Here is a 13,994-nt window from a genome sequence, read left to right as displayed (position 1 = left end):
GCAGCTCAGTAGTTTAGTATCCATTACAGCAGAGGCGGGGGCGGCATCCAGCCCCTGAACTCGGCATTTGTGCTTCATGAAGACCCTACCTATCTCCCAAAGCCTCAACCCAGAGCTCTTGTGTGCAGAAAGCAACCCAAATGCCCCAAAACACATTGCAATCCTGGTGAACAACCAAATACTTTTCCATTTCAAGAAAGAGAGCTGGAGGAGATGCCTCCAAATGCTAGTGAGCAAAGGCAAATTAATTAAGTATTTGATGCAGACCCCCAGGCACAGCTAGAGACTGCTGAGAGACTCTAAATACTGTTGGGCATGTGAGCATAGGCTAATCTGAGACTTGATGAAAGAAAATTGGTTTTTCTCTCAGTCTCCTCGCAAAAAGAAAGCCATCCTCAACCTCAGCAACATAGAATGGATGAAGGAATAGGTCAGCATTTCTCAATCTATGGGTCGGGACCCCTGGGGGGTCATGAGGCGGTGTCAGAGGGGTCATCAGGCATGTAGCCGGGGGGGGGGGCTTGAGGGGCTTCAGCCCCCCGAAATTCTCATGGTGGTTCACAAAAAGGCTTTACTGGTGCATTATTTAAACTGTTACGTTTATTCATATCATGATCTGATCACCATGCTCAATATATCCCATATGCATGGAGGTATTGGGGTAATGATACAAAAGGTTTGCTAGGGTAGACCCTCTTTCACTCAGACTCAGCCCCCACGCCCCAAAACTCAGCCCCCCCGAAACCCCCCCTGAAAAAAACTCAGCCCCCCCAAATCGAAATCCTGGCTACGGGCCTGGGGGTCATCAAAGACTATCAGAAAACATAGTATTTTCGGTTTGCCATGGGGGATCTATGTGGGAAGTTTGGCCCAATTCTATCATTGGTGGAGTTCAGAATGCTCTTTGATTGTATGTGAGTAGTAGTCGCTGGGATTTATGGATCACTTACAATCATACTGTGCATACTGAGGTTTCATGCCAAGTTTGGTTCAGATCCATCATTGTTTGAGTCCACGGTGCTCTCTGGATGTAAGTGAACTACAAAGCCAAAACTGAAGGTCAATGCCCACCAAACCCTTCTAGCGTTTTCTGTTGTTCATGGAAGTTCTGTGAGCCAAGTTTGGTTCAATTCCACCATTGGTGGAATGCAGAATGCTCTTTGATTGTATGTGAACTATAAATCCCTGCAACCAGAACTCTCAAATGTCAAGGTCTATTTTCCCCGAACTCCAACAGTGTTCACATTTGGACATATTGAGGATTCGTACCAAGATTGGTCCTTATCCATCATTGTTTGAGTCCAATGCTCTCTGGATGTAGGAGAAAACTACAACTCCAAAACTCAAGGTCAATAGCCACCAAACTCTTTCAGTATTTACTGAAGTGAACTAGCAGCAAAAATAATTTTATAGTTGGGGGTAGTACAGCATGAAGAATTGTATTTAGGAGTCATGGCATTAGGAAGGTTGAGAACCACTGGAATCAGGGAAATCTAGCCCCAAATAGGGAAACAAGTCAAACAGGAATAACTGACTGCTCTAAATGAGTTCAAATCCCCTTTCAGGGCCAGATCAACTACACTCAAGAGTATTGAAGAAACGAGCGGAAGTCATTTCAGAACCTCTGCAATCATCTTTGAGAGTTCTTGGAGAACGTGAAAAGTCCCAACAGATTGGAGGAGGGCCAATGTGGTCCCAATCTTCAAGAAGTGAAAATAGGATGACCCAAAAAATTACCGTCCGGTCAGCCTCACGTCAATACCAGGAAAGATTCTGGAAAATATCATTAAGGAAGTGGTCTGCAAACACTTAGAAACAAAGGCGGTCATCGCTAATAGTCAACATGGATTTATCAAAAACAAGTTTATTATTTATTATTTATTTATTTCGGTTACTTCTACCCCACCCTTCTCACCCCAGAAGGGGACTCAGGGCGGCTTACAAAGACACAATCCGATGCCGGCATCAACATAACAGTAGAATAAAAACAATATAGCAGCAATTAAACAATTAACAATCAGTTTCTGCACTGCAACAATAAAACCAATAAAACCAATGAAACCGATTTCACCTAATTAACACTCAGCGTTCGCCATCTCATAGTCCAGTTTCCAATTCCACTTTGTCAGTCCTGTCAGTCCTAGTCGTCCGATTGACCTTATCTAGTTGTCAGATTGCCCGAAGGCCTGGTCCCACAACCACGTTTTTAATTTCCTCCTGAAGGAGAGGAGGGATGTTAATGACCTAATTTCCCCCGGGAGTGAGTTTCATAGGTGAGGGGCCACCACTGAGAAGGCCCTGCTCCTCGTCCCCACCAACCTCACTTGTGATAGTGGTGGGGTCGAGAGCAGGGCCTCCCCAGATGATCTCAAACTCTGAGGTGGGACGTAGAGGGAGATGCGTTCGGACAGATACGCTGGACCAGAACCGTGTAGGGTTTTGTAGGTCAAAACCAGCACCTTGAATTGTGCTCGGAACTGAACCGGCAGCCAGTGGAGCTGACACAACAGGGGGGTGGTGTGCTCCCTGTATGGCGCTCTGGTGAGCAAACTGGCTGCTGCTCACTGGACCAGTTGAAGTTTCTGAACAGTCTTCAAGGGCAACCCCACGTAGTGTGTGTTGCAGTAATCTATTCGGGATGTAACAAGAGCGTGGACCACTGTGGCCAGATCAGGCTTCCCAAGGTATGGGCGCAACTGGTGCACAAGTTTTAATTGTGCAAAAGCTCTCCCGGCCACCGCTGAGACCTGGGGTTCCAGGCTCAGCGATGAGTCCAGGATCACTCCCAAGCTGCGAACGTGCGTCTTCAGGGGGAGTGTAACCTTGTCTAACACAAGCTGTAACCCTATACCCTGCTCGGCCTTACGACTGACCTGTATGACAAGTCATGCCAGACTCATCTGATCTCTTATTTCAATAGAGTTACAAGCTGGGTAGATGCGGGGAATGCCGTGGATGGAGTGTACCTGAACTTCAGGAAGGCCTTTGACAAGGTCCTCCATGACCTTCTAGCAAACAAACTAGTCCAATGTGGGCTAGGCAAAACTACGGTGAGGTGGATCTGTAACTGGCTAAGCGGATGAACCCAAGGGTGCTCCCCAATGCTTCATCCTGGAAAGAAGTGATGGACGGAGTGCCATAAGTAAAGTTCCAACCTGGGCCCAGTCCTATTCAACATCTTTATTAATGACTCAGATAAACGGCTAGAAGGCATGATCGTCAAGTTTGCAGATGACACTAAATTGGGAGGGAGAGCCAATACTCCAGAAGACAGGAGCAGAATCCAAAATGATCTGAACAGATTAGAGATGGGCCAAAACTAACAAAATGAAGTTCAACAGGAACAAATGCAAGAGACTCCACTTAAACAGAGAAAAAGAAATGCAAAGATGCAGAATGATGGGCGCATGGCTCGAGAGCAGTATTTATTTATTTGTTTGTTTACTTTATTTATATACCGCTTTTCTCAGCCCTCAGGCAACTCATGTGAAAAAAGATCTTGGGGTCCTCATGGCAAAAAAAAAAAAAGCCAATGGAATTTGGCCTGTATCAATAGGAGCCTAGTGTCTAGATCCAGGGAAATCATGTCCCCCAAGCTCTATTCTGCCTGGAATCACACTGTGTCCAATTCTGGGCACCACAATTGAAAAGACATATTGACAAGCTGGAATGTGTGTCCAGAGGAGGGCAACTAAAATGATCAAGGGTCTGGAGAAAATTGCTTTGAATGCAATTTTCCTGCTTCTTGGCAGGGGGTTTGACTTGATGGCCCATGAGGTCTCTTCCAACTCTATGATTCTATGATTCTAAGAGGAGTCCACAGCAAACACTCTGCTGGCTGTTGTATTGGATCGCTTGTGTATTGGATCTGGCTTGTGCCAGAGTCTTTGCAGTTCAGTCTTTAAATCCTTGTATCCTGTTTTATTATTATTATTATTATTATTATTATTATTATTATTATTATTATTGCCATCACCATCATCACCACCATCATCATCAACAACATCATTATCATCATTATCCCATTGCCATGTATAAATTTTGAGGTTGCCTTGTCTCAAATGAGTACTTCCAGTCCATCTGTTCTCCTGGTAAAGATGAGAACTGTTAGTGTGCTGTCGCACGCTGGGCCTGTGCATCAGACTGTAGACAGGACATAAATTCTGTGTGCCCAAAGGGGCTGCCTCAGATTAAAGGCCTTTGGATTTCCTTAAAACGGAGTCTTTAGATTGCTCAAAGGTTCAACAAAGTTCTTTATTATTGAAAACAAACAGGTACTTCAAGGCTTTCTTAATAGTCTATTGGCTCTCTCTCAATCTTGTTCACTGGGAACAGGCACTATCTTCTTAACTGTAATTTAACTAATGGGGAAATCCTTAAATTCTAATCTGGGCAGTCTGTCTTTGCCTCTGTTGGCGTGGAGCCCCTGCACCCAGTACCAACTGCTTCTGGCTTCCGCGAGAGACCCTTACCAAGCAGAGCTTTGTAGACTTCCAAGGGAAAAGGAGTTCAGGTTTCAGTGATGGCTGGCTGAAGTCCCTCAGCAAAGGAGCTGTAAGGCTGTATGATCCTCAGCCAAGCTGTAGGCTGTATAACCCCAGCCAAGCTGTAGAAGACGAAGTTTTCTACAGGAGCTCTTGGTTTCATGTCCTGTATGGAAAGCTGCTCTGTGTGAACTGAACCCATAAAGGCTCCTATTCCTGCCAAAAACCCAAAAGGGGGTGGGACCAGGGAACCTAACTATAATTGACAGGTGGCTTGCCCTATGATTGCAGCCAAAAGAAGCCACCTATCTGCAGAGTCCCTGAAACTTAGGACTATAACAAACATTCAATGCAAAGCAAACAAAATTGGAGCTCCTGGTGCAGTTGTACCTGCACAGTTAGACTTTCTCATTGGTATGACTCAACATACCTGCTTGCATTGTTGGACTTTTCTTGGCAGAGAGAGTTCCAAGGAGAAGTCTTGTAGTGTCTTTTACTGAAAAATTGCCTTTATACCACTGATGGTTGCTGTCATTTTTTAGATCCAAAGGCTGCCATTTCTTTGTCACGTCAGACTTTTCCCATTGCTCTAATTGAACTGATCTCTGTGTGACAGTACTGGGAATTTCATCTACCAAGTCTCTGGTGCTGTGAGTAATCCTAGCGATCCCTGAACAGATTGAACATCAAAACAGCATATCTTCTCTCCTCAAAGAATCAACAACACATGCATGGTGGGAAAGGGGGAAAAAGCGAGGAGTGTAAAAATGACAAATTCTATAGTAAATATTTAAGGATACATTTAAAAGACAAATGACAAAGTGGAAGATTAATTGTGTGGAGAAGAGCGCTGGGAAGAAAAGCAATTAAGTGCTGTGAATAAAGGAACAGCAGCCACATTCAAGTTGGGCTCGGCAACATCTGGATCTGAGACCCAAGAAGCAGCAGAGAAAGCCTTAATGAGAATGCAGATAGCGTTGGAAAACTCTGCAGAAGAGTTAGTGGCTTACAACGCCGTCAATGCAGAACTCCTGGTAGGAATGCCTGCTGTTGGGAAAAGAGACGGAGATCATTCAAAAATGCTTAAAAGAGATCTCTTGGGCCAACTGGGGGTAATTATTGTCCTGCTGAAGCATCTGATGCCCAGAATTTCATAAACTATGGAATATGCAGATGTTGGCCCATTCTGGTTATTCCCAAGATCTTACTCCTAGATATTATTTCCCCTTATCATTAGAAATTAGAAAGACTAAGTTCCCATTGATGACATACAGAAGAGATGGACAAAAATATTTCAAAAATATTTGAATATATGAAATTAAGTTAGCATTGACCATAATGAAGGAGACAATGTGTGACCGCATCTCTGTGTACGAACCCACACAATCTCTTCGTTCATCTGGAGAGGCCCTGCTTATGATCCCACCGGCATTGCAAGTGCGATTGGTGGGGACGAGGGATAGGGCTTTCTCGGTGGTGGCCCCTCGACTCTGGAACTCTCTCCCTAAGGAAATCAGGCAGGCCCCATCGCTAGCAATCTTTAGGAGGAGCTTGAAAACATGTGCCTTTCCAGAATAAGGAAACTCCTAGCACTATATCCCAACACACTTTATCAGAGATCCAGGATATCTGCATGCCCTTCCCCCCCCCAAACACCCCACCTTGTCATGCCCAGCACTTTTAATTTTAATTATTACATTTGGCCTGGCCATTGTTTTTAATTGCGTAATTGGGTGTTGTTAATGTTATTGCTTTGTTTGTTGAGTTATTAAGTTGTTGTTGCTGCTGCTGTTTTTATTGTTGTATTTGGGCTTGGCCTCTTGTAAGCCGCACCGAGTCCTTCGGGAGATGGTAGCGGGGTACAAATAAAGGATTATTATTATTATTATTATTATTATTATTATTATTATTATTGCTAAGCTTTGGCAACAAAACATAAGAAAGATACCCCTCCCTGCAGAAAACGAGCAACATATCAGCGAGAGGGAGGATGTTCTAAAAAGAAATTGCTAACCTGCTCAGCTTACATAGGAAATGGGTTTGCGGTGAAGTACAAAGTTTGCAAGTAGAGAACAAATTGTGGTTTTGACAAACAAAGGTTCAGGCCAGGTGCAGACATCAAAAATTTGATGGGAGGGGGTGTTGGAAAGAGTAAAAGGTCAACCGTCAAGGTACTTTCCATTACCAAAATTTCCCTTGTTTACTTGAGCTTATAAAAGTTTGCAGAAACCAAGGAGGGGGGCGGCAGTCACTTGGTGCCTGCATGTATTCAACACAACTGTCTAACTTTTTCAGGGCCATAATGAAAATAAAACGTTGGTTTTGATCTTTTTTGGGACTGCCTCCTTCCTTACATGCTCCCGTGACGTGGACCTAAGTATTAAGACCCGATTTAGGGTCTCTAACAATAAAATTCTCCAGCAAGCATGCAAAGAATGAGGAAGTACTTCATCAGTGTCACAAATGGTCGGCGAAGGGACAGCTCCCCTGGTGGCCAGAATACCCTCAAGAAAAGCTGGAATGTTAAATTGCCTCTGTGTCTGTCGGTATATGTTTTTGTGTGTGTGTGGTGTTGAATGTTTGCCTTGTTTATGTGCATTGTAATCCACCCTGAGTCCCCTGCAGGGTGAGAAGGGCTGAATATAAATACTGTAAATAAATAAATAAATAGTTTAATTTCACTATGTTATAATTGATGATTAAACAGAAAGATAAAAGTTTGATTTGTATTTCAGGAATTTGTTGTCTATTCATTCGGTCGCTTCCGACTCTTCGTGGCTTCCTGGACCAGCCCACTCCAGAGCTCCATGTCGGCCGTCACCACCCCCAGCTCCTTCAGAGTCGAGCCAGTCACTTCAAGGATACAATCCATCCATCTTTCCTTCCATTTCCACCAGCTTCATTGTCTCCTCTAAGCTTTCCTGTTTTCTCTTAATGTGGCCAAAGTACTTCATCAAATGTGGGCTAGGTAAAACTATGGTTAGGTGGACCTGTAACTGGTAAAGTGAACCAAAGGGTGCTCACCAATGCTTCCTCTTCATCCTGGAAAAAGTGATTCAAAATGATTTATTTATTTATTTATTTAAAAATTTTCTATACCGATCTTCTCACCTACAAGAGGGACTCAGATCTGGTTCACAACATGTGTTCATATACAAAAATACAAACCACACAATGCATCATCATTACACAATTTAAAACATATTACAATACAACATCGTCATCATCACAATCACATATCCACGTTGTCAAAGCATTCCTGGTCATAATTCACAGTTATTCATTCTCCTTCCATATGGACCAAAGTTGACTCAGTTGTCAAAGGCCGCATTCCATAGCCAAGTCTTTGTTAGCTTCCTGAACGTCAGGAGGGAGGGGGCAGTTCTAATCTCCTGTGGGAGGGAGTTCCAAAGCCGGGGAGCCACCATCGAGAAGGCCCTGTCTCTCATCCCCACCAACTGCGATTGTGACAGTGGTGGGATCAAGAGCAGCCCCCCCCCCCCCCGGAACGAGAGCAGATCTTAACAGATTAGAGAGATGATTGGCCAAAACTAACAAAATGAAGTTCAACAGGGACAAATGCAAGAGACTCCACTTGGGCAGAAAAAATTAATTGCAAAGAGACAGAATGGGGGATGATGCCTGGCTCCATAGCAATACATGTGAAAAAGATCTTGGAGTCCTTGTGGACAACAAGTTAAACATGAGCCAACAATGTGATGTGGTGGCAAAAAAAGCCAGCGAGATTTTGGCCTACATCACTAGGAGCCTAGTGTCCAGATCCAGGGAGGTCATGCTACCGCTCTATTCTACCTTGGTTAGACCACACCTGGAATACTGTGTCCAATTCTGGGTACCACAACTGAAGGGAGATGTTGCAAGACCAGAGGAACCCAGAAGTCATGCCCAAATAGTTTTTTTTATTAGTCGTCCCTACCTATCCCCCACTTTCCTGTCACCAATTGTTCCCACACTTTTGCTGTACACATTTGCTTTAATTTAAATTTAATTAAATTTGCTCTTTACTCTTTTTATTCCAGTCTTAATGGAGACATTTTATTCTAAATAAAAAAGAATTAAAAATAATCCCAAAAGCATTGTTTTTAAACATAGGAAGTCACTTTAATTCCAACTAGCAATTGGTGAGTACAGGCATGATGTTTTGCTATCTTGAACAATCAGAGATTCCTTGCTTCTGCCCTGTACCTGCCACCATCCTACTGTCCTGGGTTCTAGCATTATAAGCATAATTTGACAAACATCTATTATATCTCCACTTGTCCATTGCTTTTCGAAGCCAAACAAACAAAGTATTTTAAACTTTAATTGTATGGCTCCTTGACCATACTATTTGCACACTGACCTCAAAATATTGAACATTCCTTCAAAGTCATCAGGACAACACCGATTCCTAGGTCTAAAAGGTAGGTAAAAGGGGAGAGCCAACCTTTCCTGCTGATGATTGTAAGGAGTGTGCAATTGGACTCCCCTTTTTAATTAACAGCCAAAGTTAGATGCTGTTTTTATATTTAAAAATATACTAGGTGCTCTATGTTGCATCAATGGAGAACGAAATTGCTTTTCTATAATCCTTCCATGGCTTTTAATTTTTTCCAAAAAAAAAAAAAAAGAGTACTCCCTTACGAACATCTATTTCCTTTATTAAATTTAAGGTAAGGGAAACAAATCACCTAAAATAAGTATCGAATTACTTTGTGCAAAGCTGTTCCTCCTCTTTGTTTGTTTGGGGACCCTTGGTGGTGCAGGGGATTAAACCGCTGAGCTGCTGGACTTGCTGACCAATAGGTTGGCAGTTCAAATCCGGGGAGTGAGGTGAGCTCCCACTGATAGGCCCAGCTTCTGACAACCTAGCAGTTCAAAAACATGCATATGTGAGTAGATCAATAGGTACCTCTTTGATGCAAAGGTTATGGTGCCATGGCCACATGACCTTGGAGGTGTCTACGGACAACACTGGCTCTTCGGCTTAGAAATGGAGATGAGCACCACCCCCCGAGAGTCAGACACAACCTTTATGTTTACCATAGTTGTCCCTCCTCTTTGTCTGTTTATAAAATATTTCAGAAGAACTGGATTCTATAAATGGTTTGAAAGCAACATCTTTGATTGGAATGGGGGACGCATAGCTCGAGAGCAGTACGTGTGAAAAAGATCTTGGAGTCCTCGTGGACAACAAGTTAAACATAAGCCAACAATGTGATGCGGCGGCAAAAAAAGCCAATGGGATTTTGGCCTGCATCAATAGGAGCCTAGTGTCTAGATCCAGGGAAGTCATGCTCCCCATGATCTATTCTGCCTTGGTCAGACCACACCTGGAATGCTGTGTCCAATTCTGGGCACCACAATTGAAGGGAGATGTTTACAAGCTGGAATGTGTCCAGAGGAGGGCAACTAAAATGATCAAGGGTCTGGAGAACAAGCCCTATGAGAAGCGGCTTAAAGAGCTGGGCATGTTTAGCCTGAAGAAGAGAAGGCTGAGAGGACATATGATGAGAACCATGTATAAATATGTGAGGGGAAGTCATAGGGAGGAAGGAGCAAGCTTGTTTTCTGCTGCCCTGGAGACTAGGACACAGAACAATGATTTCAAACTACAAGACAGGAGATTCCATCTGAACATTAGGAAGAACTTCCTGACTGTGGGAGCTGTTCAGCAGTGGAACTCTCTGCCCCGGAGTGTGGTGGAGGCTCCTTCTTTAGAGGCTTTTAAACAGAGGCTGGATGGCCATCTGTCAGGGGTGCTTTGAATGTAATTTTCCTGCTTCTTGGCAGAATGGGGTTGGACTGGATGGCCCATGAGGTCTCTTCCAACTCTTTGATTCTATGATTCTATGAATGGGGGATGCATCGCTCGAGATCAGTACGTGTGAAAAAGATCTTGGAGTCCCCATGGACAACAAGTTAAACATGAGCCAACAATGTGATGCGGCGGCAAAAAAATCCAATGGGATTTTGGCCTGCATCAATAGGAGTCTAGTGTCTAGATCCAGGGAAGTCATGCTCTCCATGCTCTATTCTGCCTTAGTTGGACCACACCTGGAATACTGTGTCCAATTCTGGGCACCACAATTGAAGAGAGATATTGACAAGTTGGAATGTGTCCAGAGGAGGGTGACTAAAATGATCAAGGGTCTGGAGAACAAGCCCTATGAGGAGCAGCTTAAAGAGCTGGGCATGTTTAGCCTGAATAAGAGAAGGCTGAAAGGAAATAGGATGAGAACCATGTATAAATATGTGAGGGGAAGTCATAGGGAGGAAGGAGCAAGCTTGTTTTCTGCTGCCCCGAGACTAGGACCCAGAACAATGGTTTCAAGCTACAAGAAAGAAGATTCCATCTGAACATTAGGAAGAACTTCCTGACTGTGAGAGCTGTTCAGCAGTGGAACTCTCTGCCCCGGAGTGTGGTGGAGGCTCCTTCTTTGGAAGCATTTAAATAGAGGCTGGATGGCCATCTGTCAGGGGTGCTTTGAATGTGATTTTCCTGCTTCTTGGTAGAATGGGTTTGGACTGGATGGCCCATGAGGTCTCTTCCAAATTCTAAGATTCTATGAATAAGTATGAGGCTGCCTTTGAAGTGTGTTTCTTTCCAGCTATAGATATTTATGTTAGATAGCTATGGTCTAGATAACGGCTTCTTAAGCTATGGATCACAACCTCAGATGAGGTCCCTACTCCCCTTACCTAAATGTTTTGGTTCCAAAAATTTGGCAAAGGTAAAACTTTTCTGAATGCCACCTAGTGGCTGTTTTAGACATTTACACAAATCTATTAGCAACACATGCAGTGTTTACGCTGCACAATGCAGTAGATGCTGCAGCCGTTCTTCATAAAAAGGAAAAATAGCCTGTTTAGTAAGCTTTGCAAATGCTGATTTGTTAGCAATTAGCCTAATATACTCTGGATCACATACAAATTTCTCATCTCAAAAGGATCTTTAATGGAAAAAATAGGAATCCCTGGTCTAAATGACAACATCTAAAAAGTTAGACTACACATAGAAGCCATTGAAATAAACAAGCATGTGGACAATTTCAACAGAAAGGAGGAGACCATGAAAATGAACAAAATCTGGCTACCAGTATTAAAAAAAACTCTAAAATTACAACAGCACAACAACAGAGAGGAAACAAACAAGGACATCTAATCAATTCTCCACAAAAGATTGCCCCAGGCACTGCCAGGCCATCAAATGCTAATTAAGGAGGTCAAGTTGAAACATTCACACCTAGCTCCAGCAGACAAGAGTCCTTTGTCCCACCCTGGTCATTCCACAGATATATGAACCCCTTTTTCCGAGTTCCAACAGCCCTCACTACCTCTGAGGATGCTTGCCATAGATGCAGGCGAAACGTCAGGAGAGAATGCCTCTAGACCATGGCCATATAGCCCGAAAAAACCTACAACAACCCAGTGATTCCAGCCATGAAAGCCTTCGACAACACATCTAAAGAGTTATACTGTGAGAACTCATAATTCTTATTTCTTTGGATTGATCTGTATGAATCCTATATTTTTCTGGAACCAAGTCTATGTTCTATTCTCACAATGAATTATTTAATGTATTAGGGGTCTTTCCACTCCCTATAAAGTTGCAATAAGTTAATTGATTAGACATTTTTCTTCTGTAGGTTTGCATTCCAGCAATTTCTTTTTCATGGACTTGTCAGTCTCTTTCTCAGCTGATACATTGCTTCTCCTAGGCTAAGAAGCAAGGCTAGTCATCAATATCTGGGAGACAAATTTCCTTTATTTTTTCTCTCTTTCCAGTTGCATCAGCACTTTTCACAATCCAAAGAATATCAGTCTCAGTCAGTATAAAGTTATCAGTGAGTGTAGCTTGTGGGATCTCTACAAAGATAAAAAAAGAATATATATGAGAAATAGTGGGAATGTTTTGGAGTTGAACTAAAAGTTCTTAGAAAGAGACTTTGATTCATGGAATACGTTTGTGTGTGTGTAGAAACATGGGAGCTCTTTGTACATTGAAAGTATGTGTGACTGTAGAATGTGGTGTGTATTTATTTATTTGTTTATTTATTTATATTTATATACCCACCCTCTCAACCCGCAGGCAACTCGAGGCGGTTCACAGTCGATACCAAGACCATAAATACAATAAAAACATTAAAATAATATAAAACCATAGGAAAATCAATAGCAAACATATATCATTAGCATTTCTGTGCTGAAAACATTGACCAATCACATCGTCTAATCGTTCCATTTTTCTATGTCGGTGATGCTGTACTTGCAAAGGCTTGCTCAAAAAGCCACGTCTTTTTGATATTGACAGCAGCAAGGATGTGCTACGCCAAAGTATGGAGGCAAGAAGAGATCCCAGAGATAAATGATTGGGTAACAAAAATACTGGATATAAGGAACCTAGACAAGCTAACCTTTCTATTGTTAAAGAATAAAGAAATCAAAAGGAAAGAAACGGATTGGAGTGACGTTACAGAATACCTAAAAAAGAAGAAAAAAGAAATAGTATTGTAAGAAATACAAAAACAGACTGAACTACGTTAAAAAGAGGGAAAGAAGAAAATTTAAGAATATAAATAACAAGAAGATTGATAAGATTTTCCGAAGATACCAGGAGGTCAACTTTTAATTTTTTTTATTTTTCTTTAGTTTCTTTCTTTTTCTTCTTTTTCTTTCTCTTTTCTCTTTATTCTCAATCTTCTCCACTTTTTTTCCTCTCTTTTTTCTCTGATTTATCTTTTTTTTTCTCATTCACTTTTTTTTGTTTTTTGTGGGTTTTTTTCTGTTATGTTTTTATGAAAACTTCAATAAAGAATATTATAAAACAAAAAGCCACATCTTGAATGTTAAAAGGGAGGGGGTCAAACTGATATCCCTAGGGAGGGCGCCCCATAGCCTAGGGGCCACCACTGAGAAGGCCCTGTCTCTCGTCCCTGCCAGCCATGCTACTTTCCGTGTTACTTTCCTAAAATCCCAAAATACAGGGTTAGTCAAAATGCATAGGCCAATAAGCCATTCAATTGAATGGCTTATTGGCCTATGCATTTTGACTAACCCTGTATTGAAAAGTAGTCATATTTCAGTATTTGGATTTTTGAATTGCTTCTTCAAGGAAAAGCTTGGTATTTGGGGTTGGGGGCTCAGATGTAGGGATGTGCACAATTTCATTTGTGTGTACCAGATTCAGATGCTTCAGCAGGTTCAGTTGCTGGATTCATGAAAATGAGCCTGGCACCAGATCCTTTTGGCTAATGAGGGCTAGTAATGGGGACCAATGGGACTGAGAAGCACTCTACCTGAGGCAGAGGTGGCAGCGTGTGGGCAGGGAAGCCTTGTAAATCAAGAAAGCTGCAGCTCCTCCTTTGCATCCCTTCCTGAAAGACCCCTTCCCCATCCCACTAAAGCAGTGTTTCTCAACCTTCCTAATGCCACGATCCCTTAATCCAGTTCCTCATGTTGTGGTGACCCCCAAAGATAAAATCATTTTCGTTGCTACTTCATAACTGT

Source organism: Anolis sagrei, chromosome 8 (genome assembly GCF_037176765.1).
Source record: "Anolis sagrei isolate rAnoSag1 chromosome 8, rAnoSag1.mat, whole genome shotgun sequence".
Lineage (NCBI taxonomy): Eukaryota > Metazoa > Chordata > Lepidosauria > Squamata > Dactyloidae > Anolis > Anolis sagrei.
The sequence above is the reverse complement of the archived record's forward strand: the minus strand, read 5'-3'. Positions refer to the sequence as shown.